The sequence below is a fragment of the Protopterus annectens genome, chromosome 2.part2 (assembly GCF_019279795.1).
Source record: "Protopterus annectens isolate FY-2018-M chromosome 2.part2, PAN1.0, whole genome shotgun sequence".
Lineage (NCBI taxonomy): Eukaryota > Metazoa > Chordata > Ceratodontiformes > Protopteridae > Protopterus > Protopterus annectens.
In genome coordinates this window covers 274,645,094-274,669,842 of record NC_056730.1, presented here as the reverse complement: position 1 = coordinate 274,669,842, position 24,749 = coordinate 274,645,094, and the positions used below count along the sequence as shown (strand labels likewise).

Below are 24,749 nucleotides of genomic sequence, written 5' to 3'. Positions count from 1 at the left end.
GACTAAGCATATGTGAACTAGAACTAGGCCTGTGAGAAGGGGTCTTAGCAGGCACAGTTTTGGTAGTTTTTGCTGCTTTAGCCCTGGCAAAGGCCTTAATCGACATGGATGCAGGAGGCCTAGCAGCTCCACGTGCAGGGGTAGAAATATCCAAAGGGATAGTATCAGATAAATCCTGTGAACCTGTAAGAGCAGGTGGGATTTCAGTAGCAGTTTCAGCCAAGCTGGAAAAGGCCTCGGTAAGTGGCAAGCTTTTGGCCGAAGGAAGAACCGTGGACTCGGTTTCAGCCGAAACCGAGACACTCGCGGTAGGCTTAACCCCGGTTTCGGATGAAACCGCGGACCGCGAGTGTCGGTCCTTTTCCTTGCGTTTTTTAGAAATTTGCGTAGTCGGAGCATCCGACGGCATAATGTAAGCAAAAGCGGAGCCGAAAAACTCTTCAGCAAATTCCGACCGACGTCTAAGCGTCCGTCGGTTGAAAGAAGCACAGGCTAGACAAGCTGCTACGTCGTGGTCTGGGCCTAAGCAAGGTAAGCAGTAAGAGTGGAAATCTTTATGAGGTATTTGTTTCCCACCATTTAAACAGTTATTCACTTTTTCTGACATCGGCTGAGGCAAGAAAGAGTCCCCAACGGGGTACTTAGCTTTTTAGAAGTCTTCGGTACTTGTAGTAGTAATCTCTGGTTCTGACCGACCGGCACTTGCGAACAGCTTCTGCTTCGGGCGCCACGCGGCATGAAAGACTGAGGAAAATGGCGTCGGCTGATGCCTTTATACCCGAAGAACTGCAGCTATGACGTCGGGTGAAGTGCGACACCAGCCGAGGCCAGACCCAGACTTTGGAATCCGGCCGACCGAAGGGCTGCCTGATGACAGGACAACCCATTTGTAAGGACTGCAGATGCATCCTTGAAGGACATCAGGCATATTAAACGTACAACCAGATTGTCAATTTCTACATTATTTCAATTAATTCTACCTCTAGAACAATGCAGACAAATGGCTGGTGCCGAAGACACAGATTCAAGCTAAATGCAAAAAAATGCATTATTATTCCCTTTGGGAAAGCTGACATCCCTACTAATTATATTAGTTACAGCAACTCCCTAAGTGTAGACCCAGTGGTATGTGATCTGGGTACTCAGGCTGATAGCAACCTGAACTTTGACCACCACATATCCACAGTAATAAGGAAATCCTTCTGTGTGGCACATGTCATAAGTAAAAGCATCACATGTAGATCTAAGGAAGTTATAATTCCACACTGGACATAAACTAATCACACTGGACATCCACATCCCGACCCCACCCCCAGTCAAGGAAACCACTTTGAAAAACTTTTCAAAAGCAAACTTCACACTTCTCAAGACTGAGGTGGAAAGCTTCAAAGCCCCCTTGCTAAAAGATAATGCTACCCAAACTGCAGAATCCTTTACAAAGGCATTCTATGAGCATCTACAGGGATGCATGGATCAAGCCATCCCAAGTAAAACCAAGAGTCACTCATCCAGAAAGAGAAAACCAGTCTGGTGGTCCTTGGCCATATATAAACTATACAATGGAAGGAGGAAACTACTACATGATAGAGCAAAATCCCAAAAAGGAAAGGCATCATTTATCAATATTAGCAAGAAACTATGATTCCTCATACAATCATTCAAGGCCAGTTTTGAAAGAAAAATTGCCAAAGACTCTAAAGATAACCATAAAGCCTTCTTTAGCTATGTCAAAAATTTAGGTGGAAACTCTCAGATATGCTCTGAGCTAGTGCAAAATGGAAAAAAATACACTGAACCAACTGACATTGCCAACATCCTGGCTGACAAGTTCAGTGCAAATTTCACCCCCTCTCACCCCCAAAAGGGCCCGTGTCCATCCCAGAAGAATGCAGAGCCCCAGACATCACAGACATGCAGGTAAAAACAGCCCTCTCCAAAGCTAAGAACACAGCATCAATGGGACCTGATGGTGCCCCAGGCTGCATCTTACACGAGCTCCAAAAGGAACTAAACCTCACCTAAATTCACTGTTCAGTCTCAGCCTTACCACAGGCTATGTACCCAAAGAATGTTGTATAGCAACAGTCATCCTGCTCCACAAAGGTGGTGCCACAACAGAAACTGGGAACTATTGCCCTATAAGCTTGACTAGGCTGGTCTGCAAAGCCATGGAGCGAATCATCATGGAACTCATAAACAGAGACATTGGGAACCTCCAGACACTGGAGCCTACCCAATTTGGATTTGTTAAAGGCAGATCCTGCCTCCTAAACCTGGTTGACTTCTTTGAAACAATTACCAAGGCCATAGATGAAGGGAAGGTAGTCCACACAGCCTACCTGGACCTTGCTAAGGCCTTCAACACCATTCCCCAATCTGGCACCATAGATAAGCTCACCAGCTTGAACATTAACCCCTATGTCACGAGATGGGTGGCCAACTGGCTCATGGATAGAACACACATGGTCAGAGTTGCGGGTGCCATGTCCGACTCTAAACCAGTTACAAGTGGCGTCCCACAGGGCTCAGTCCTGGGACCCCTACTGTTCGGTATATACTTCTCTGAGGTACAGGCAAGCACTGGAGGACTATGGCTGACCAAGTTTGCAGGTGACTGCAAACTGGGGGCCATAATCAACTCTCCGGCTGACACAGACATCCTCCAGAAGGGTCTTACAGAGACAGATACCTGGTGTCAAAACCATGGCCTCAAGCTGAATGCCAAGAAATGCATAGTCATCCCCTTTGGAAAAAACAAAGTGCCCATGAATTACCACATAGGTGGCAATCCACTAGGTACAGAAAATGTAACTAGGGACCTGGGGACCCAGGTAGATGGCAACCTGTCCTTTGATAATCACATTGCCAAAGTGGTTAGAAATGCCTTCTGTGTAGCCCACCTAATCACAAAAGGGGTCACCTCTAGATCAAGAGAGGTCATTGTGCCCCTCTACTCATCACTCATTAGGCCCATAATAGAGTACAATGCCCCATTTGGTATGTACCTTACTCGATACCTGCAACAGCTGGAAAGACCACAGAAGTTCCTCACCGAGAGGATCATGGGCCTCAAAGAGATGCCCTATGCAGCTCGAATAAAGAAACTCCAGCTATACTCGGTTGCTTGCTGCCTGCTCAGAAGTGATCTCTGCCTGACGTATAAGGCCATGTCCAACCCAGAATTAATGGACATGCTCCACCTCAAGAAAACAAAATCTCTTAGAGCCACATGCTCCAGTGAATTAAACCTCAGCGCAACAATAAACAGGACATGGTGGAGGGATAAATTCCTGTCCCAGAGACTTCCCTCACTCTGGAATAGAATCCCAGTCTATATTAGGCAGAGCCCCTCGCTGACTCTCTTCAAGAGGAATCGACGAGTGGATGGGAAATCATAAATTTACCCCTGGTATCACTTTAGTGGCCCTGCTAGACAGAGGCCCAGGAAACTAATTTAAAAGGGAGGCGAAAGCCAACTCATTCTGGCTAGACTTATAAATGCCCTTGGGCAGATAGCCTAGTACCTACCTATGAACTTATGAACCTATTATACTTGACCATCATCAGAACAATAATTGAGTACAATGCTCCCTTTTACATGTACCTCAACAGACATCTGCAACAGTTGTAGAGAACAAAGAGGTTTCTCATCAAGAAACCACAGAGTACACAAAACAAGTCTTACGCAGAAAGACTGAAAGCCCTGCCACTGTATTCTGTTTCCTACAAATTGGTATTCTATGCCTGGCTTACAGGGCAGCCTCTGACCTCACCCTGATGGAACTGCTACACATTTGTAAATCAAATTATGTGATGGTCACTCACTCCAGGGATCTTAACTTAGCCTCTGACATGAACAGGTCATGCTGGATAGTTAGATACAGCTACTAGAGACTGCCACTTCTCTGGAACGAGCTTCCAAGTCACATGAAACAGAGCCCTTCCCTGACCCTCTTCAAATGCAACCTAGATCAATGGAAGGATGACCAAAAATTCACTCCTGGGGTGGTTCCCATGTCCTTAGTGGACAGAGGAAGTCAGTATTAACTACCATAGACCATTACCTCTGTGAACATCATTCACCTAACCACCAACAATTAGGACAACCTGAGAGAAATATGACAGGGCATTTAAGTGCTCTACAGCAATTATCCTAGTAATCTTCGATGAAACTATGAACCTATGAAATAAGATGAATCCCTTTGACACTTCTCATGTTCCACTATAACATAAATGAGGAAAAACATATCACTCTTTAATTTTACAACAACCTTTGCAAGCAGACAGAAATTTGAGTTCAAGGCCTTGGTAAAAAAAAGTTATATTCATATTATTAACTAGATTTTCAACAACCTTGGCATTACCACTTCATAATGTATGCCTGAAGGTCATACTGGAATCAAACGTATTGCTCTGATTGAGTCAGTTATTATTTGTAGGACAGAGTGTGATAAAATAAAATTCTAATATATCCTACCCTTCTACACAAATAAAATATTAGACTGCAACTTAAATTGAGGATACTGTATACCAAATAAACTTTATTTCTGACTCTAACCAGAGAAAGAATTAATTTCATTAACAGCATGTATTCCCAAAATTTCCCAGTGGGCAATAAAGTTCAACACTGATTACAGGTGTATCATAACATGGACCCATGTGAGCAGAAAAGGGCAGGAGAGCTTTCAACCCCCTCACATCCTTTGTTATCCTACTATTCATCTTCTGAAGGTCTTGCCTCCCTTTTAAAGCTCTAACAAGCCAGAAGGTCAGAATAAAAAAGTGGAATACCTTTTGTGCATGCAGCTGATATTCTCTGCTCTGTTACTGATGTCATCGTCATTGATTGTTTCACAGATCTACATTCTGTTACTGATGTCATCAATTGTTTCACAGATCTAGATTTCATGATTTCAATGGAAGGGATGTACACAGTCAAACCATCTAATGCAGTCCAGATTCTACTATATATCACCACAAAAGATATTTAACTTTCCGAACTTTTAACATTTGTGTGTTGTACATCACAAACAACTTCATTCTTCATAGGTTCATAGGTAGGTACTAGGCTATTGGCCCTAGGGCCTATCCAAGCCTAGCCAAAAGTACCATGACTTTCGCCACCCAAGAAAATTCTTTTCCTGTGCCCCTGTCAAGCAGAACCACAGAAGTGATCCCCGGGGTGAATTTCCTCTTACCCATCCAATCATCAAGATTTTTCTTGAAGAGTGCTAATGAGGAGCTCTGTTTGACATAGATAGGTAGTCTGTTCCAGAGTATAGAAAGTCTCTCGGAATGAATCTATCCCTCCAGCATGTTCTGTTTATTGTGGCGACAAGGTTTAGGCCCCTAAAGCGTGTAGCTCAGAAGGATTGGGATTTCTTTAAGTGGAGCATGTCCAACAGCTCTGGGTTTGACATAGCTTTGTATGTTAGGCAGAGATCACCTCTGAGTAGGCGATATGCAATGGAGTAAAGCTGGAGTTTTTTGAGACGGTCTGCGTAAAGCATCTGTTTTAAGCCAGTAATCCTCTTTGTGAGGTATTTTTGTGGCCTTTCCAGTTGTTGTAGATGTCTTGTGAGGTACATACCAAAAGGGGCACTGTACTCTACAATGGGTCTAATGAGTGATGAGTAGAGGGGAACAATGACCTCTTTTTTTCTGGATGAGAAACTTTTTGTGATGAGGTGTGCCACGTAGAAGGATTTCCTGACCACTGTGGCGATGTGATTATCAAAGGAGAGACTACTGTCCATCTGAGTCCCAAGGTCTCTTATCATACTTTCGGTATTAAGTATACTACCGCCTATGTTGTAGTTCATGGGTACAGAGTATTTACCAAAGGGGATGACAATGCACTTTTTGGCATTGAGCTTGAGACAATGGCTTTGACACCAGGCATCTGTCTCAGTGAGGCCCTTTTGTAGGACGTCCACATCATTAGGAGTTTCGATTATGGCTCCTACTTTGCAGTCATCTGCAAATTTAGTTAGCCAAAGACCTGTATTAGCCTGTACTTCAGAGAAGTAGATACCAAACAGGAGAGGACCCAGGACTGAACCCTGTGGTACTCCACTTGTCACTGGTCAGAAGTCTGATTTGGAGTCTGCTACTTTCACAGTGTGGGTTCTGTCAGTAAGCCAGTTGGCAACCCATCTTGTGACATAGGGATTTATACCTAGTTTTGTGAGTTTATCTATAATTCCAGAGTGGGGGATGGTGTTGAACGCCTTGGCGAGATTTAGATAGGCTGTGTGAACCACCTTACCTTCATCTATGGCTTTGGTGACTACTTCAAAGAAGTCTACCAGGTTTAGGAGACATGATCTGCCTTTTACAAACCCAAACTGTGTGGGGTCCAGAGTTTGGAGATCTCCAATGTCTTTGTTTATGAGTTCCATGATGATACATTCCATGGCCTTGCAGACCAGGCTCATCAGGCTAATGGGGCGGTAGTTCGTGGGGTCTGTTGTGCCCCCCCTTTGTGGAGTGGGATAACCATCGCGGTGCACCATTCAATGGGCACAAAGCCTGAGGGGAGGCTATGATTGAATATGGTACTTAGGTTGGGTGCCAGTTCATTCTGTAGTTCATGTAGAAGGCAGCCTGGGATGTTGTCAGGTCTCATGGATGCTGTGTTCTTGGATTTGGAGAGTGAGGTTTTTACCTGTGCAGCCATAATTACAGGAACTTTGCATTCTTCCGGTATAAAGATGGGCCCTTTAGGGGGTGAGAGGGGGGTAAAGTTAGCACTGAACCTATCTGCCAGGATGTTGGCAATATCAGTTGGTTCTGTATATTTTGTGTCATTGTGCTGTAACTCAGAGCAGATCTGAGTGTTGTCATTGAGATTCTTGACATAGCTATAGAATGCTTTGTGGTTGTCTTTAGAATCAGTGGCGATTTTGTTTTCATAACTAGCTTTGCAGGATTTTATGAGGGATCTCAGCTTCTTACTGAGGCTGACCAGGGAGTTCCTCCAATCATGGGATTTTACTCTTTTTTGCAACAGTTTCTTTCTTCTGTTGTAGAGTTTGTTTATGGCAGAAGACCACCAGATTGGCTTCCTTTTTTGGAGGATAGCATCTTGGTTCTGTTAGGGATAGCATGAAGCATGCACTTGTTTAAGTGCTTATAAAGTGCATTTGTGTAGGATTCAGCAGTCGTACCTCTACTGTCCATCTGCATGGGTGTCGTAAAGTTTGCCACTTCTGTCTTAAGAAGCATGAAGTTGGCTTTGGAGAAATTTTTTACGGTTGTTTTCCTAATGGGGGGTGGGAGCGAGATGTGGATCTCTAGGGTGATTTGCTTGTGATCGGATCTGACCAACGAGGAGCTGACCTCTGGTGTGGAACACCGGTCACCCAAGTTGGTGATGACCAGGTCTAAGATATTGCTGCCCCTGGTAGGGGTGTGGTTAAGTTGATCCAAGGTGCTGGAATTGATGATTTCCAGGAAATGTTGAGCAAAAGAGTTGGTACATGAGTAGTTTTCCCAGTTAATGGTAGGGTAGTTGAAATCACCCATTATTAGAGTGTTGGGTTGTACCTTAATATTTTCCAGTGTATCAAGAAAAGAGGAGTAGAAGTCCTGAGGCATGGTGGAGGGTCTGTAGCAAGCTGCAATCTGGATAGCGGTTTTGCCAGAGTTAGCTGAACTTGGATAATCTCGGATGCATTATGCTGAGCAACTAGCTTGGAGGTGTGGATATCCTTAATGAATATGGACATGCCTCCACCTTTAGTGTTTTGGTCTGGGTTTGGTGGCCAAAAGGTGTGGTATGAATTATAATCTGGTAATGCAGGGGTGCTCTCTGGAGCTTTGAACCAGGTCTCTGTCACTGCACAGATGTCAATGTTCTCCATTTTAAGGAGTGCCTCGAGTGAGTGCATTTTGAGGTTTAGACTTCTAGCATTGAGTAGCATTACCCTCAGATTTTGCTTGCTTGTACCTGTTACAGTAGTGAATTTGTCATTTGAACTTTGCCTAAAAAAGGCACTATAGTGGTGGTAAGAGCCTTTGCCAGTAGAGCTTTGAACCAGGTCTCTGTCACTGCACAGATGTCAATGTTCTCCATTTTAAGGAGTGCTTCAAGTGAGTGCATTTTGAGGTTTAGATTTCTAGCATTGAGTAGCATTACCCTCAGATTTTGCTTGCTTGTACCTGTTACCGTGGTGAATTTGTCATTTGAACCTTGCCTAAAAAAGGCATTATAGGGGTGGCTAGAGCCTTTGCCAGTATCCGGAACCCAAGGGCGACAGGTGCAGACCATCTCTGGCAAAGCAGCGTAGTCTGTCAATCATGTCATCCCAGGCAGACAGATACTGGATTCCCTTAGAATGACACCAGAAACTTAGCCAATTGTTAAAGTCAATCATTTTGTCCTTGTACTGTGGTATCATTCTGGGTTATGGCAGGATGCTACTCAGGGCTAGGGTCATACCTGCCTGGGCTACAAGATCGGAGAGCTCCTCCATGTCTCTTTTCATGTAGTCCAGGGAGGTATGTCTCAGGTCATTCACACCAACATGGACAATGACAGAGTCATATTTGTACTTGTTGTGGAGTGACCTGAGTACGTGCATTACGTGGCAGATCCTGGCACCTGACAGACAGCTGACAGTAACTTTTTCCTTGTTTAGCCTGGTGAGTGGAACATCAGTATGCATGTGTTTCATTTCTTTAAAAATATGTAAGACATTCTGAATACCATATCAAGCAAATTATTTTTCCACAGCTTTTCAAATGATTTATCTTCCTTTCTCAGCATCTACAATTAAGTCAGAGCAGGAGTTACTTTAATAAATATATAACTCTCCATATGCTTATGTCTCTATTGCCCTTGCTACAGGCTCTGTTAAACTTGCAGGTGCATTTTAGTAAAATGTGCACTAAGATGTAAAATACAGCAATGCTGTATCAAGTAGAGTTAAAAGTACTCACATTATTTTCTGAAAATTGTAACGGCTTGTGAAACTTGTGATTATTTCTTCCAGTAAAATTGGTAATGTGCAAAATAGATAAAATGTGTAGATCCTGCAGTTCTCTCTGTTTCTACTAGAGATACGCAAGCCTTAGAAACTGAAAATCTTCTGGCACAAATGTGTTCAGCTTAATTCCTGTCTAAAGCTATGCTACCTCATATGGGCTGCAGCTTCTGTACAGCTGAGAGACTATGCAAACAGCAAACCTAATTTTAAAATTTAAACCAAACAGGAAATACCCATGATAGGACCCATTTAAGTTTAGAGACCATCTATTAGGAATAGCAGTCAATCTCTGCTTTTTGGAGTGTTCGCCTAGGCTCTCTTTGGGCTAAGAATGCATGTCTAGAATATATTTCCTCTGAGATTTCATCATTGGTTAGATGTTTTAACAGCTGCAGCTATAGAGAATAAAGTAAACCTTTAGCTTGTGACAGTTCAGAATCAAAATAGCTGTATGCAGTGTTTTCCTATATGCTACCAGCCTGTCTCTTTGAACAATTTGTTTTATATTTCTTATAGAAGTATTTTAATTGTATATCTAAACTTACAAACTGCATTATTTAACTTTATTTACTTTACCTGAAGAGCTTTATTCATTCAAAAGCTTGTAGCTGCTGGTTAATGTATTAGTATATAAGAATAATGACTAAACTCTGTGTATTATTAGATGCTGGCTTTCATGTTATGAAGAGAGATTGCTTAGGCTAGTGTTATTAAACAATTACATTATAGGTGGATACTTTAAGAGTAATCAGTAATTGTATTCTTTATGCTAGCCTGGTATAGCTGGTAGCAGCATAAGTGTAGAAGATCAAGAGAGGCACTAGAAATGGAAAAGTATCATTATCTCCGTACCCTAAGAAAAGAAAAAGGAGCCTGGAAATGGAAAAGTATCATTAGCTCCTTACCCTAAGAAAAGAAAAAGGAGCCTGGAAATGGAAAAGTATCATTAGCTCTCTCTCCCTAACTGTGATTCTACAGCTCTTTTCTCAGCTGTGACTCCTTCAGTGTAGAATCATCATATCTACTGTGTGCGTGTGCACGCGTGTGCATGCACTAGCATGCATGTGTCTGTGTGTGTGCAAAATTATTTTGGCTAGGTTTCAGTTATTGTTGGTAAGATAACACTAGATGGCACTAGGCTAAGATCAAGGGGGGAGATACAGTCAGAAGACTATGACTATAACTGCTTTCTGCTTATTCTGTGTAAAGCTTACTTCATTCAGTCAAGTGTTGGTCATAATCCTAGCCAGTAGTGTGCATTTATGATGTGCAGTTAGGGCCAATATCCCCTTCCACAGTAACCTGGAAGACAGCTGTTGTGATCATGAGTCCATAGCCTTTGTCAGTCACATATTACTTTGTGGCATCAGGTAAGAGTAAAAGCTGATGTCTTCAATGCCCTGATCAACAAATAATTTATAAATAAGTATTCCTGTTTCAGTTCTAATTATACCCCTACAGATCTTGCTATCCTTATCAAAACAAGACTATTAATTTACAGCATATTTGGAGTACAGTTGCATCACTTCCTATTCTTACTTTGCCAATGTCAAATACATAAGGCTCAAAGCCTGGCATCAACTGTTAAGGATCACTGATGGCTCACAGGAAATGTTGATATTGAGATGTTGTGACACGCTGTTAGACTGTTTAACAGTGCATTATTTTACACATATGAAACATGTCTCAACACGCTCTTAAGATGGTTACAGTACGTATACCTTGTTTCAAAGCAAATATTACCACCTTAGCATTTCTAATGGATGTAACAGAAGGATTTTTCAGACAGCTGCTTCTTTTAGTCATATATAAGTATTATGCAAATGTTATTCCCTTAATAAAGCTATAACTTAACTCTAAATGAATATGCTGTAGAACTCAAAAGAAATAGCAGCATTATATAATAGTACGGAAAAAATAATTACTTAAACAGATGTTCCTAAGCTGGTATTCAAGACTATTATATTTTAAGAATAAGTCTACTTTCTCATGTGCATACAAATGCAGAAAGAAATAAAAGAAAATTAAAGATAATTATGCAGATCTGACTGATGAAAACTATCCTATTATGTGCTTGTAACTGAAATTATATGTTTTATAACAGTATTTCTGGAAAGTTGATACCCAAAATAGAAAATGTAATTGTAGAGCAAGTAAAGTAGATTAATAGATCAGATATGTCATCTGTTTACCACCTAGGTCTGTCATAACAGCATGTGTAAACAAGGCTAACTACATCAAAGTCAATGCTTAGAAATTGCCCTCCCTGCTAAATGATATTCCAGTAAAAATAAAAAAAATCTCCATTATTGTGAATTCATGCTGTAAAACATAAGCATTACTGTACAGTTCCAATCCATTGCTCTCAACTTAGCACCGCACACTCAGCATTGAAATACTGTACATATAAAGATTTTTAGGGCATATTCCAAATCAATTGCATTTGTTTGATGAAAGGTAGGGCTTAGGTTTTATAAAGAAAATATGTACATATAGAATAAAAAATCCTATTATGTTGCTTCCCTAACAATGGGTTTAATACCTTCATATAGGCCCTTTCTTTAATATTTTGTGTGATTCTTATTTCTAATAACACTAGTAAGAGATGAAAGCATGCTAAAAGAAGAACAATATAAAAGCTAATGGAAGTCTGTTTAAAGAAAGAACTTTGACACAATGGGGATGTTCTGTCAAAACAAAATAAGGATAGAAAGAAAAACAAAATGTAAGAATCATTTCATGGATTTGTATGTGCATACTAGGCAATCATTGTATTAGGCCATTAGGAGACTATCCACGAGACTAGCCATGGCAGGGATAGCCACCTGGCATGGCGATGTAAACCTTGGCTCTAGATGATTTTCACTACTGAAGTGACACCTTGACCCCACGTGGAAAAATAGGAAAAAGAAGTTGTGAAAGGATGGATTAAGAGACTATCCACTGCAGTTTCACTGTTTAGATACACAATAACATATGTTTAGTACACATGGTATGAAATAAAAAAAATAGTGCTTGATCATATTTGATTGAGATGAACTGGAAGGTCAGATAAGGCTTTATGAAAACCCAGAAACTGAACAAAATAACCATTATTAGGTAACCTTCTAATGCTATAACAACAGCATGTAAGTTAAAACTTTTCAGATTCTCTGAATGGCTGAATGTCCTGATTTCAGGCATTATAGCACTCAGTGAAAACTGCTGTTTCAACAGTGTGCCATCTTAGAGACTCTTCATTTTGAAGACAAAAAGAGTTAACATGCCAGTTAAAAAAAATAGCAGACAAACCATCAAATCAGGTGTAAAGGGCATCACTTGGTTCAACAAATTAGTAGCCATTATTTAAGTTGTTAGTTACCAGGCAACAATCTCTGTGGCCTCAACATGATTCTCAAAACCTCAAGAACAGGTTATGAAGCTGTGGACAGCAGAAACTAAGCTAAGTAATCAATATCAGGATTCCTCCAGGTGTAAAATCTGCAAACAGTCTGAAATTGTACTACCATTAAAAACTGATATGTGCTGCCTTTAAAAGCATTAACAGTCACACAATCTAAAGAGTAAGAAATATAGGATAGCTTTTGCTTTACCGCTTGATTATTTTCTAAGTTGATTGCTTCCGTGAAGCAGTAAAAGCAGACGCACACACATCAGTGACTCTAAAAAATGTAATGAAAGTATAAACAGTAAAATCTGAATAACTAGATCTTATGACTGGATTTAGTAATAAGTAAGCCAAGTCTGTTGACATACTGTATTTAATTACTCATCTTTAAGAATTAGTCTAGCTCACAAGGCAGGAAAATTTAATTTTCAAGGGTAAGGTGGGATAAGCTATATTAGGTTATATAGCACAATCTTTAAAGCATCAGTAAACTATTTTAGAAAATATACACCATATCTCAGTCCATGTAGGAACAAAAGGTTGTTTTCCATTTTCATATTATACAGTTACTAGTGGCATTGCAAATACTAGAGCTAAAATATCTCTGCAAATGGACAGTCAGCTGAATAAATTTACATGCATTTATTGGTTTCCCCTTGACTTGCTCAAGCTGCATTTGTTTGTTACATACAGTTGTGTGAATGTTGCTCAGATGGTGTTTCCTTGCATTGCATGTATTCACTACTGATGATAGAAATATATAAAAGCTTGAGGCATAAAAATTAAACATATTCCAAGACTGGAGGATCGATGGGAAAAGGCGATCATTCTTTTCCTGCTACAAAATGTTCATTGTTTTCTGAGTTAAAGTGGTCTCAGACAGAGACTGGATAACTAAGGCTGTGTGTAGAGGAGCAGAGGACTTACATTTTTAACATTGATATAGATTTGTTGCTTTGCTTGAGTACTTATATAAAGAGATTAAATGCACTTGAGAAATAGTTTTGATGCAGAAAAGTATAAGGTGTTGTATTTCTAGTTGAAATCAATGTTTATTACTATTTCATCAATTACAGATAAAAAGGGAGTGTTTAGTTATAATGATAAGCAGTGTTATCATTTAAATGAAAAGAAAATACATTTTTACTATGTAAGACAGAGAATAGCAGCAAACATACATACAATGGGACTCAGTTGATATGACTATAAAAGCAATAACCGAAAGTAAACTGTAAAGCTTGCAAAATGAATCACAGAAGAACTTCAAATGCATTGTTTAGGGATATGAATAATAAAACCTGTCTTTGGAGCCATTCCAAGACTAAGGAGCAAGCAAATAAATGAAATACTGAGACAGTAAGGATAAACTATAATTGAATTTGTGTATTTATTTTCATAGCAATCAAAGATGTGTGCTTTAACCTCTATTTATTAAAGTATACTTTCTAGTTTATTGTCAAAGATTAACAATTTACTACCCCCAAGTAATATTTGAGTACTTTTCATCCAAAATAATTGCAATAGTATCTAGAGGCTAGTCACTAATTTCAAAGTGCGTGCTTACTTCAGAAGCATCAGTAAAACAGACAAAGATTTGATCATTGCCATTGGTTATTCTGGGTTACCCAATACCCAATAGGCTACCTCTCCTAAATTCAAGCAACCATTTTTGATTTGTCATATATAATGTGCTTCTGAATATTAGTCTTGAAAAATAATGTATTTGAAAATAAAAACACATTTCTAAAAGTACGCGTGTGTGTGTGTGTGTGTGTGTGTGTGTGTGTGTGTGCGCGCGGTGGGGGAGGGGTGCTGACAGCTAAAGAATGGGAATTGAGCCAGCACTGCTGATATGAAATGACTGCTAACAAAGCAAATTTCATGGAAAACAATATGGTGGACTAAGTAGGTACTGTTATACACATGAAATGGCAACAGCAGTAAGAAATATGAAGATACTGTACCTTTGATGAGACTGTGAGTGAAGTACTGTCTCTAATACTATGTGCATGCATCTCCACTAAGTCTTAGATGGGATACATGTTGACTAGAGGAGGGCAACAAATGTGAAACAATGTCTAAGTACCAAGCATATTAACAGAAAACTAAAGGCAAGTTATAGTTTAGATGTATAGTCTTAAGGAATGGAAGAAGTAGGACATGGCAAAAACATTTCATCACGCCAGTAGTATAAAAAGACATAAATGAGATACTGTACTTCATTAAAACAAGATGGCTTAGATAAAAGCACACAATATGAAAATACAGCATAAATAGCTATTCAGTACCAACGGTCATCAAAACCTATATTTTTCAACTCACTGTTGTTGTTTTTCGGCTTTTCCCAGTTAGGGGTCGCCACAATGGAACTCCGGTCCACTAATTATTGGCAGTAGATTTTCACGAACGCCGAGGTGCCAGCTCGACGTCCAACCTTCAACTCATTAACGGAAAATATTTATTAAAATACATAAAAATGGTATAAAACAATGCAAGCTTCCCATGTTTTACCAAAAAGTAGAATCTTTACAGTAAAATTGCACTGTAATTTATCAAAATAAGCAAAATAAGCATCAGAAATTATTGAAGGCATGGCAAGTTATATATGGGGTAACTAACTGCAGGTAGCAATCGAAGGGAGGACCTGCCATGCATATGAAATTTTTGGAGCAACTGATTTTTACATATTTGGGCTTTGAACATCTCATAAAGATCCCAGTACTTGTCACCAGTATGGGTCTAAAACATGTAAAACATTGGATACCCAGTCCAGGAGGATAAACACTAGTAAGGCAAAGTGTTTCTACCATCCAGCAGGTACTGAGGAAATCATGTCGGGACAAATGCTTGTGAATTGGTCACTGAACTAGATATTCTGAGAATGCCATAGTAGCACATATATCTTTTGAACATCCTGATAAGATTAAGGCTTTATGTAAACATGATTTCATAGTGAATAAAAAGAAGTGGCCAACAGTAGAACAGATATCCTACATTTCTGTATTTGCATACAATGCTTGACAACTTTTCCATTCAGGTAAAGACATTGCTACTAATAGGTACATAACTACTTTATACAATGTATCTGCTTTCCACTTGTCTAGCCTTTTAGAACAGAGTGTTAATGGTATGACACATGAGCTTTAGCCTGAAGTCCTGAGCTGTATTCAGTCATTTGCAAAATGAATGAAACTTCCAAAGTTATTTTACCAGACAGTGCTCCAAAGATGGCCCTGAAACGAGGTACTTGAATGCAGTAGGCTTAACTGGTTAATGACTGAATTAAAACCATAATTGCTGCCCATATAAATTTAAATTCAGAAGGAAAAACTTCTGAACACAGTGATACTTCCTATGAATTTCTCCAGTGTGAATAATGGAGGTAGTGGTCTGGTGAGTTCTTCATTCTGGTTAATAACATCAGTCTCATTCACACTGAATGTTTTGACATGTTCAGGGGATGTACATGCTAATGCATGCATAGCTTGTTTATTCCCTCCGAGTCCTGACACTCGTGAAAAGATTTGTTCTGCCAACATCTCTATGGCCTACACTACATGGTACGTGCATGTAAACTCAACTTCAGTTGTCACCTACAGGAACAAATAATAGTTTCTCACAAGAGTTTTACAGACTGCCATCAAATGGATAAGAAGTTATACTTGTGCAGAAGATACATTATTTCCTTATTCATTTTCTCATTATCTGTGTGATCCAAATTGTTATCATAAAGAGGGTGTTGCCTAACTTGGTGCTCATTGCATAAAAAGCAAAGAAACTAATACTGGATAAGACACCAGACTGTTTTAGGATACACACACACACACACACACACACACACACATGCACACACACATGCACACACACACACACATGCACACACACACACACGCACACACACACACACACACATGCACACAAACTATGGGCAGTTTATAAGATTGCCAGTTCATCTAAGGCATTTCTTTGAGATGTGTTAATAAGATTCACTTGGAAGCTTTGTTACCTTCTATTTTAGGCAATATTCTTATGGATTTACTTTTTCTTACATTTCACTGAATATGCTTTCACATGTTTGTTATATTTTGGAATAGAGTACAGTGAATCACCTAATATTTATTCTAGAATATTCTTATTGTATTCATAGGTGCATTGAAAATGTAGCAAAACAAATGATTGCATGTGTAATATTATTTAGATAAAAAAATATAGGGGGTGAGAAAAGTGAAGACAAAATTCCAGTTCTGGAAAACAACACCAGCACTGCACTCTAGCATGTATTTGCCTACTGATGATATACAAAGCATAGCATACAAAACCAGAAAGCGCTGGTTGCAATCCCTAAAAGACCACTGTCTTGAATCCAGGGATTTGAGCATCTTGTAGCTTGAACAGGCTGCTTACTTGTTGCTCAAACTCAAATATGAGTTTGGACTAGTAGTTTCCACACCTTACCCAAACACATTATTTGAGTTTGAGCAAAGTAAGCATGACAGCCATAGGGAGGGAGAGCCATTTTAGTAGTAGGAAGCAGGAGGGCGGGTAGTGTTAGGGAGTGGGAAGGGAATTTCAGGGTTAGGGAGCAGGAGAAGAGTTTTAAGTTTAGGGAACAGGAAAGGAATTTTGGGTTAAAGAATGATCTGGGAATTTAGTTTTAAGGAGCAGGTTGAAGTTTTCAGTTTAGGGAGTGGGGGCTTGGTGCTATGGAGCAAGGATTCAGGTTAGGAACTGGTGAGAGACTTAAGGTTAGAGTTATATTTATGGTAGGGATGTACAGCTTATAGGTTTGGATGCCTGGAGGGCTAGATAGTTAAGTAAGCTTGAGCTAGTGGGAGTTAGAGCACTTGCTTTTTTAAGCAAGTGGCAGAGAGCAAGTGTGTCTCTAAATAACATGTGAGCATTCTCTGTTCTAAGAAATAAAAAGCTATGCAGAATTTGAATAGTTTTACTTCACAGACATTAACTAAACTTTGCTTGCTTAACTCACATTTTGACTGGCAGGAGTTTCTTTGAGGTACCTCATTTAAAAGCTACCTGTACCCCAGCACTCAAACAAAATATGTTCCTTTAAAGTATATTCATATTTTTTTTCTGCAGCATGAATGTTCCTGTTTTGTTTTGCATTTTTCTGATTTGTTATATCACTAAAAGTCATGATGGGGGCTGCCATGCTGATGTAATTTATTTTATAATCAAGGAGTGGTCTCCCTTCTATAATTTTATGCAGGGGGTACACAGAGTGGTATAAGAAATATTCACTCTGGTAGTACTTCTTCAATGAATACTATGGCAGTCCTTTGATTTACTACTTTTTTAAATCTTTCTAAAATAGTGAGGTAAAATTTGTTTTTGATTAATATGCATCATTATTCAGTGCATGAGGAACAGCACTTAAACCACACCCCCCAATTGCTTCATTTGCATGCATCCATGTTAAACAAGATTCCTGTAGTGCTGCTTGCTGGAACAGTTATACTGCTATAGTGCTACAGGAGACTTTGAATCACTTATTAATAATGCACTGCACAAAACTACTTCAAACAGGATTATGCAATACTTTATGGGTCTTTGAATAACTCCCACTGTAAAAAAAAAATAAAAGAGTTAACATATACATGAATATGAACTGATCCTCTCATTCTGTCCTAACATAGTTCACAGACGAGGTGCACATTACTGGTCTTCTAGCTGGCATCTTTGACATCAGAAGAAGTCTGTGGTTAAGGGCCAATTAGTTTGACTTGCTAGGATGATTTCTGACACTGATATATTTCATAACGAATGTGACAAACTAATGAAGATGTTTGCTACCAGATGCTACCCATTTGAATTTTTAAATGAAATTAGAGAGGATGTATGTGACTAAGGGAGAACAGGGTGTTTATACACAGGTCTATATTACGTTGTCGACACTATATGATCGAACATGTAAATATTCGAATGTTTCAGCGGAGATCTCTGTACAGTGCAGAAATGGAAGCTTTCCATTATCTGCACTGTAGTACCATCTCGGAGTTGGTATATTTAAAGAGCGGTGGTGTGGGGGTGCTGGGGGGGCTTGCCCCCCTTTTTAACCTTTCAGGAATTTTTTTTTGATTTTCGAACTTTTAAGAGTTCGAACATATGGTGTCGACCATATGGTGTTTGAACTTTTAAATGTTCGATAATCTAATATAGGCCCTTTATACACCCATTTTGAATAATCCTTCTTATGTGGTACACAAGTTCAGTCATTGAATGTTGAGATGAATAGGATATTGTTTAATTCCACTTATTTTATTTTATTTTATTTTATTTTACATTTGTTGACCGGGCTAGTCTAGCTGGAAGAATTTCCATTTTCAGTAGAGGCCCGGGGAGAAAAGCTCCACAAAGTGAGATACATTCTAAGAAGAAGTAAAAAAGTTTACACACACAAATTGTTATATAAAATGTACTAACAGTACTAATAATAATGAACATCTAAGAGTTAGTAATAGAGTTAGCAAGTAAAAACATATAAAAATAAAAATAAAAGATAACACTCTTATGTGTAAAATACTAGTACAGGAGTTAGTTACTATGACTACTCCATGCAGTTCAATTCTCAATTAACAAGTAGTGACAAAAGAATTGATTGGATTTATATGGAAAGGCAAGGGTAAGGGGAAATAATGAGGATGGGAATAAGGGTTTTGTTGGGTAGTAATAGAGATAGACTAATCAGGTTTATGACAGGAGCAAAGCCAGTGATTTTGGAAATGCCTTTTAATGTTTTGTTTGAAGAGGGCAATGAAGTTATCTTTGTTAAGCTAGTGGGTAACAAATTCCATTTTGACCCAATAGCATTGGTAAATAGAGAGTCACCAGCATTATTATTAGACTTTGTTGAACTTGTCAGAAGTTTGCTGGATGAGCGGAGAGAGTTGAGATTTTTATATGGGGTTATGAGTTGAGAGAGTATTGGGGTGTTATTAGGTTGGTATAGTATTTTATGGGCAATGCAGAGTTGATGGATTAAAAGATAGTTTTGAAACTCAGGCCAGCCTAGAAGTTGTAAGTTGAGGCAGTGATGAGTTCTATAGGGATTACCAGTAGCAAAGCGGGCAATGTTATTATAGCAGGTTGTCAGTTTGCTAAGGCTGGTTTTTGAGGTTAGTGAAGATAGGCGCAGCATATAGAAGAGTTGATATAAGATGAGAGTGAGCAATCCTTGTTCTGGTAGGTGGTGTAAGAAAAGGTCTGATTCGATATAAGGATCCTATCTTTCTGTTAACTAACTTTATGGAGTTGTTAATGTGTAGGTCGAAGAGAGTTTATTGTCAATTGTAACACCTAATAATTTAGTTGAAGTGTCGGGTGAGATAACAATGGGGCTGTTTTGAGAGAAGGAGAAAATTTAAAGGGAGGGTCTAGCCGTGGGAGAAAATAGAAGAAGTTTGGTTTTGGCATTTAGTAAGAGGAAGCGATTAGAGAACCATGTTTCTACTGTAGTGAATACTTTTTGGGTGAGAGAGGTTAGTTCTGGGGTAGAAGGAGCTGAGCAAATGAGTGTTGAATCATCTGCATATTGAATGCAGGTTGCTTGAGGATTGTAGTTTGAAGATCATTAATGAAGATGGAAAAAAGAAGTGGGCCGAGGATAGAGCCTTGAGGAACCCCAATGGAAACAGGCAGTAGAGATGAGATGTGATTGTCCCAGAGAACAGCTTGTTTTCTGTCAGTGAGGTAAGATTTAAACCATTTAATAGCTGGGGGATCAAGTGAGATGGATTCGAGAGTATTAAGTAATAAGGGGTGGTTTACCATATCGAATGCTTTGGAGAGGTCAATGAAGAGGGCCAAGAGAGTAGGTTGTTGTTACGGTTCTGGTTTATAGTCTCTACAAAGGAAAGTAGGGCAGTGGTAGTACTGTGATGTGGTCTAAAGCCATGTTGGCAGTTAGCTATTATGTTATGTTTTGAGAGATATTGTACGAGTTGAAGGTGGATACATTTTTCCATAAATTTGGACAGCGGTGAGAGGAGGGCGATGGGCCTATAGTTGGAGTAGTCGGTTGAGTTTCCACCTTTGTGAAGAGGGATTATATGAGATACCTTCCATACTTCGGGATGATTCCTTCACTAATTGTCCTATTTATAAGAATAGATATGGGATATGCAACAACCTTAGCAGCCTTTTGAAGAAAAAGGAAGGGAGTTTATCAGCAGAGGGGTACAAGGTTTTAGCTTAAGAAGTAGTCTGAGAATATGTGATGTGGGGATAGGCTGTAGGGAAAAGTTAAAAGAGGAGTTGGTTGGTTTACTCAGAGGACAGAAGTTGTTAGCATTAAGTTGTTTAGCTAGTGCTTGGATAGTTTCCGTGAAGAATGAGTTAAGAGCATCTGCAGTCTGTTGTGGGGTATCAGGGTCTGCATTTAGTGGGGAAGGTGTTTTGGAAGTTCCTGGTGAGAGGAGTTTATTGATTGAGGACCAGAAAAGTTTAGAATTGTTAAGATGGGTTTGTTGAAGGTCAATGTAGAATTTCTTTTTATCAGCTATGACTGCTTTTTTAGTTAGATTTCTATGCTGTCTAAAGAGTTGGAGATCTGTTTTATTTCTGTGGGATCTCCAGATGGCCCAGACTTTATTCCTAGCGAGAATAAGATTTTTAGTTTCATGGGAGAGCCAAGGGGCTGTATTGGATTTTATTCTAATAGCACGTTCTGGTGCATGTGTGTCAAGAATGGATAGAAATATTTTGTTAAAATGTAGTACTGCATCTTCAAGAGGAAGTGTTTTTAGTGGGTTCCAGTTACACGCGCTGAGTTCGGCTTGAAATAGGTCAGGATTAAAATGTTTGATGGTGCGTATTTTTCTAGTAGTGTGGGGATTTGGACAGTCAGTTTTTTCTCTTGTTATAAAAGTTAAGGAGTGGTCACTAACATCGTCTGGCAAGGTTCCTACTTTATAATTAGTTTTTGGACTGTTTATGAGTATCCAGTATAAAATGCTTTCTCGATTAGTGTGTTTATTGAGCCTGGTAGTTAAGGTAATGGTTTGGGTGAAGCCGTGAAGGTTAATATGGGATGAAGGATAGTCTGCATTAATGCTATTCCAGTCTATGTTCAGGTCACCTAGAATGATGGTTTCCTGTGGATAAGTAGTTGATAAGCAACTAAGATAATCTTCGAGTATTGGAATATTGTTACCAGGAGGCAGGTACAGACAGATGATATATATGGATTTTTTGGAATTTAATTGGAGTTTGGCTATGATGGATTCTATCTTGCTATCTTGAGATGATAGGGAGGAAGGTGAGTGATATTTAGGTGGTTTTAAAAGAATAGCAACACCACCACCTTTTCTTTTGGGACGATCGAGTCTTACTATGTTATAGCCTTGGGGAATTATTTCAGTGTCTTTAGTGGTAGGTTTTAGCCAGGTTTCAGAGAGGCATAGAATATCAAATGAATGTATGTGAAGGAGGGCATGTAGGTATGGTACTTTGTTGTTTAAGCTTTGGGTATTAAGATGTCCGATTAAGAAGCTGTTGTTGATTATGGGTGTATATACTGTGGGGGAAGAGAGAGATGGACCAGGGTTAGGTGGATATCACCATCTTGAAGGGTAGGATTGCTACATTTGATATCCAGGTAGAGTTTATGTAAGGTTAGAGTTTTATTTTGTTATAGGTAGTCAAGACATAGTTGAGATGTCTAAGTCTGTGGAATTTAGGTAGTTGAAAATTGGGGTTGATGAAGTAAAGGATAAGAGATAAGTGGAGTGGTGACTGTAGAGGTGTGTTTATGTGGAAGGAGGGATAGAGTATCAAGAGATACCTTGTAAGAGGATAGGAGATAGATTGAGCATAGGGTGGAGAGTAGTAGGAATGATAGTGAATGCTGGCTATGCAGATAGGTAGCCATGGTAAGATGTGTTAGAGAAAGTAGAGAAGGCAATAGAGTGTATGGGAAGCAGGTTGTAAATGGGAATTCTACTGTAGAGTAGATGTAAAGGTAAAAAGGAATACGGAAGAGTGGACAGAAGAGTGGTGAGGATAAACGTGAGATAGATAAGGAAGAGATGTAGAGAGTTGGAATGGGAAAAATACAGTGGGAGTGTGTTGAAGAGGTGGGGTATGTGGGAGGGATGACGTTTGAGCGGGAAGGAGAGGTATTGGAAGTGAGGGATAGGGGAGTGGCTCACAGTACTATAAGGTTAGGACCCCGGGGGGTGGGTGGGAATTGGGGGTAGGGAGCGGGTACACACAACAGAGGTGTAGAGCGGAGACAATCAGAAATGCTGGTAGGTATGGCAGGAGCAAACAGTATATGGAAGGAGGAGAAAGACAGGAGACCAAAGTAGACCAGAGGAATAGAAATAGTTATACTGGAGTAAGTAAAGAACAAGCAGTAGGAGGTAAGGTCGAGAGGGGTAAGGAGGAGCTGAGAGGTCAGGCAGAGTACTGGAGCAGTACCAGCACTATTAGTAGGGAGATAGGCAGACGGAAAGATAGAATGTCGAGCTTAGGGAGATAGGGAAAGTAACTAAAACTTTAAGGCCAGATTCTAGGTATGAGAAGTAGTGAAAGGAGAAAGAGAATGAGGAGAGCGCCACCTAGTGGCTAGGGCAGGGAAAAGAGGGAAGAGTATCAAGGAAAAAGAGAGTAGTGTAAAGGCAGGAGTAAGGGGATAAGAGAGGGAGAGGTACCGGCTGCTAGGCACACAAGCACGGGGAACTAATACACTCTATAGGTTGGCTGAAAGCAGAGGCTAAAAAATCATCAGTGCAGAGCCCATAACATACTTTGGTTCCTTGATAGAGGACTAAATAAGGGAGGCAGATAGTCTTTCAGTACTGTAGGCAGGCAGGAAATCTTCCATCACCTGAAGGGCAGGCAGGTCAATATTCAAAAAGGGATTGAGTTGAGAATTATTTTGGTTCCTTGATAGAGGACTAAATAAGGGAGGCAGATAGTCTTTCAGTACTGTAGGCAGGCAGGAAATCTTCCGTCACCTGAAGGGCAGGCAGGTCAATATTCAAAAAGGGATTGAGTTGAGAATTATCTGTAATGTCCAAGTGTGTAGTCTAAACAAGTCCCATTAATTCTTCAAGCAGCCATCTCCTACAAAGCATACTGCTTTTCCAGATGACTTGCACAGACTCTACAGAACAGATTTTCAGTGGAGGTTGATATCTGTAGAAAATGTTAATAAAGTTATTCTTTGGTTTGCTGTGCTGCTGCAGGTTGTATTAATGAAAATTGAAATTTGTTTGTATCAGACTCTACTATGTTAATTAATATTGGGGAAAATTATTTTACATACATACAATTATTTTACATACAAAAGGGATAAAACCTTTAAAAACTATCTGGAATCTTCTTCTTTCATCTGCTCCCATTAGGTGTTGCCACAGCAGATTATCTGTTTCCATTTCTTCCTGTCATCTGCATCTTGCTCTGTCACACCAACCACCTGCATGTCCTCTCTCACCACATCCATAAACATTATCTTAGGCCTTCCTCTTTTCCTGTTACCTGGCAGCTTCATCCTTAGCATCTTATTCCCAATATACTCTGCATCCCTCCTCAGCACATGTCCAAACCAACATAATCTTGCCTCTCTGGCTTTGTCTCCAAACCTTCCAACCTAGGCTGACCCACTAATATACTTATTCCTAATCCTGTCCACCCTTGTCACACCAAGTGCAAATCTTAACATCTTTAACTCTGCCACATCCAGCTCTGACTCCTGCCTTTTTGTCAATGCCACAGTCTCTAACTCATATAACGTAGCTGGTCTCACTACCCTCTTGTAGATCTTCCCTTTCACTCTTACTGGTACTCGTCTGTCACAAATCACTCCTGACACTCTTCTCCACCCACTCCATCCTGCCTGAACTCTCTTCTTCACCTCTCTTCCACACTCATCATTACTCTGAACTGTTGATCCCAAGTATTTAAACTCATCCACCTTCACCACCTCTACTCCCTGCATCCTTACCATTCCTCTATCCTCCCTCTCATTCACACACATATATTCTGTCTTAGTCCTGTTGACCTTCATTCCTCTTCTCTCTAGAGGATATCTCCACCTCTCCAGGGTCTCCTCCACCTGTTCCCTACTCTCACTACAGATCGCAATGTCATCTGCAAACATCATAGTCCACGGGGATTCCTGTCTGATCTCATCTGTAAACCTGTCCATCACCATTGCAAATAAGAAAGGGCTCACCGCAGACCTCATCATTGTCACACTACCCTCGTACATATCCTGTACCACTCTTACATACTTCTCTGACACTCCCGACTTCCTCATACAATACCACAACTCCTCTCTAGGCACCCTGTCATATGCTTTCTCTAGGTCCACAAAGACACAATGCAACTCCTTCTGACCTTCTCTGTAC

General features: G+C 39.9%; 1 protein-coding gene across 1 annotated transcript in view; it reads right to left on the bottom strand.

The window, feature by feature from the left end:
- The window catches only part of ADGRB3 (adhesion G protein-coupled receptor B3), a 3,555,978-nt gene that overhangs the window by 2,217,363 nt on the left and 1,313,866 nt on the right, over window positions 1-24,749 (bottom strand). The window lies entirely within an intron of this gene.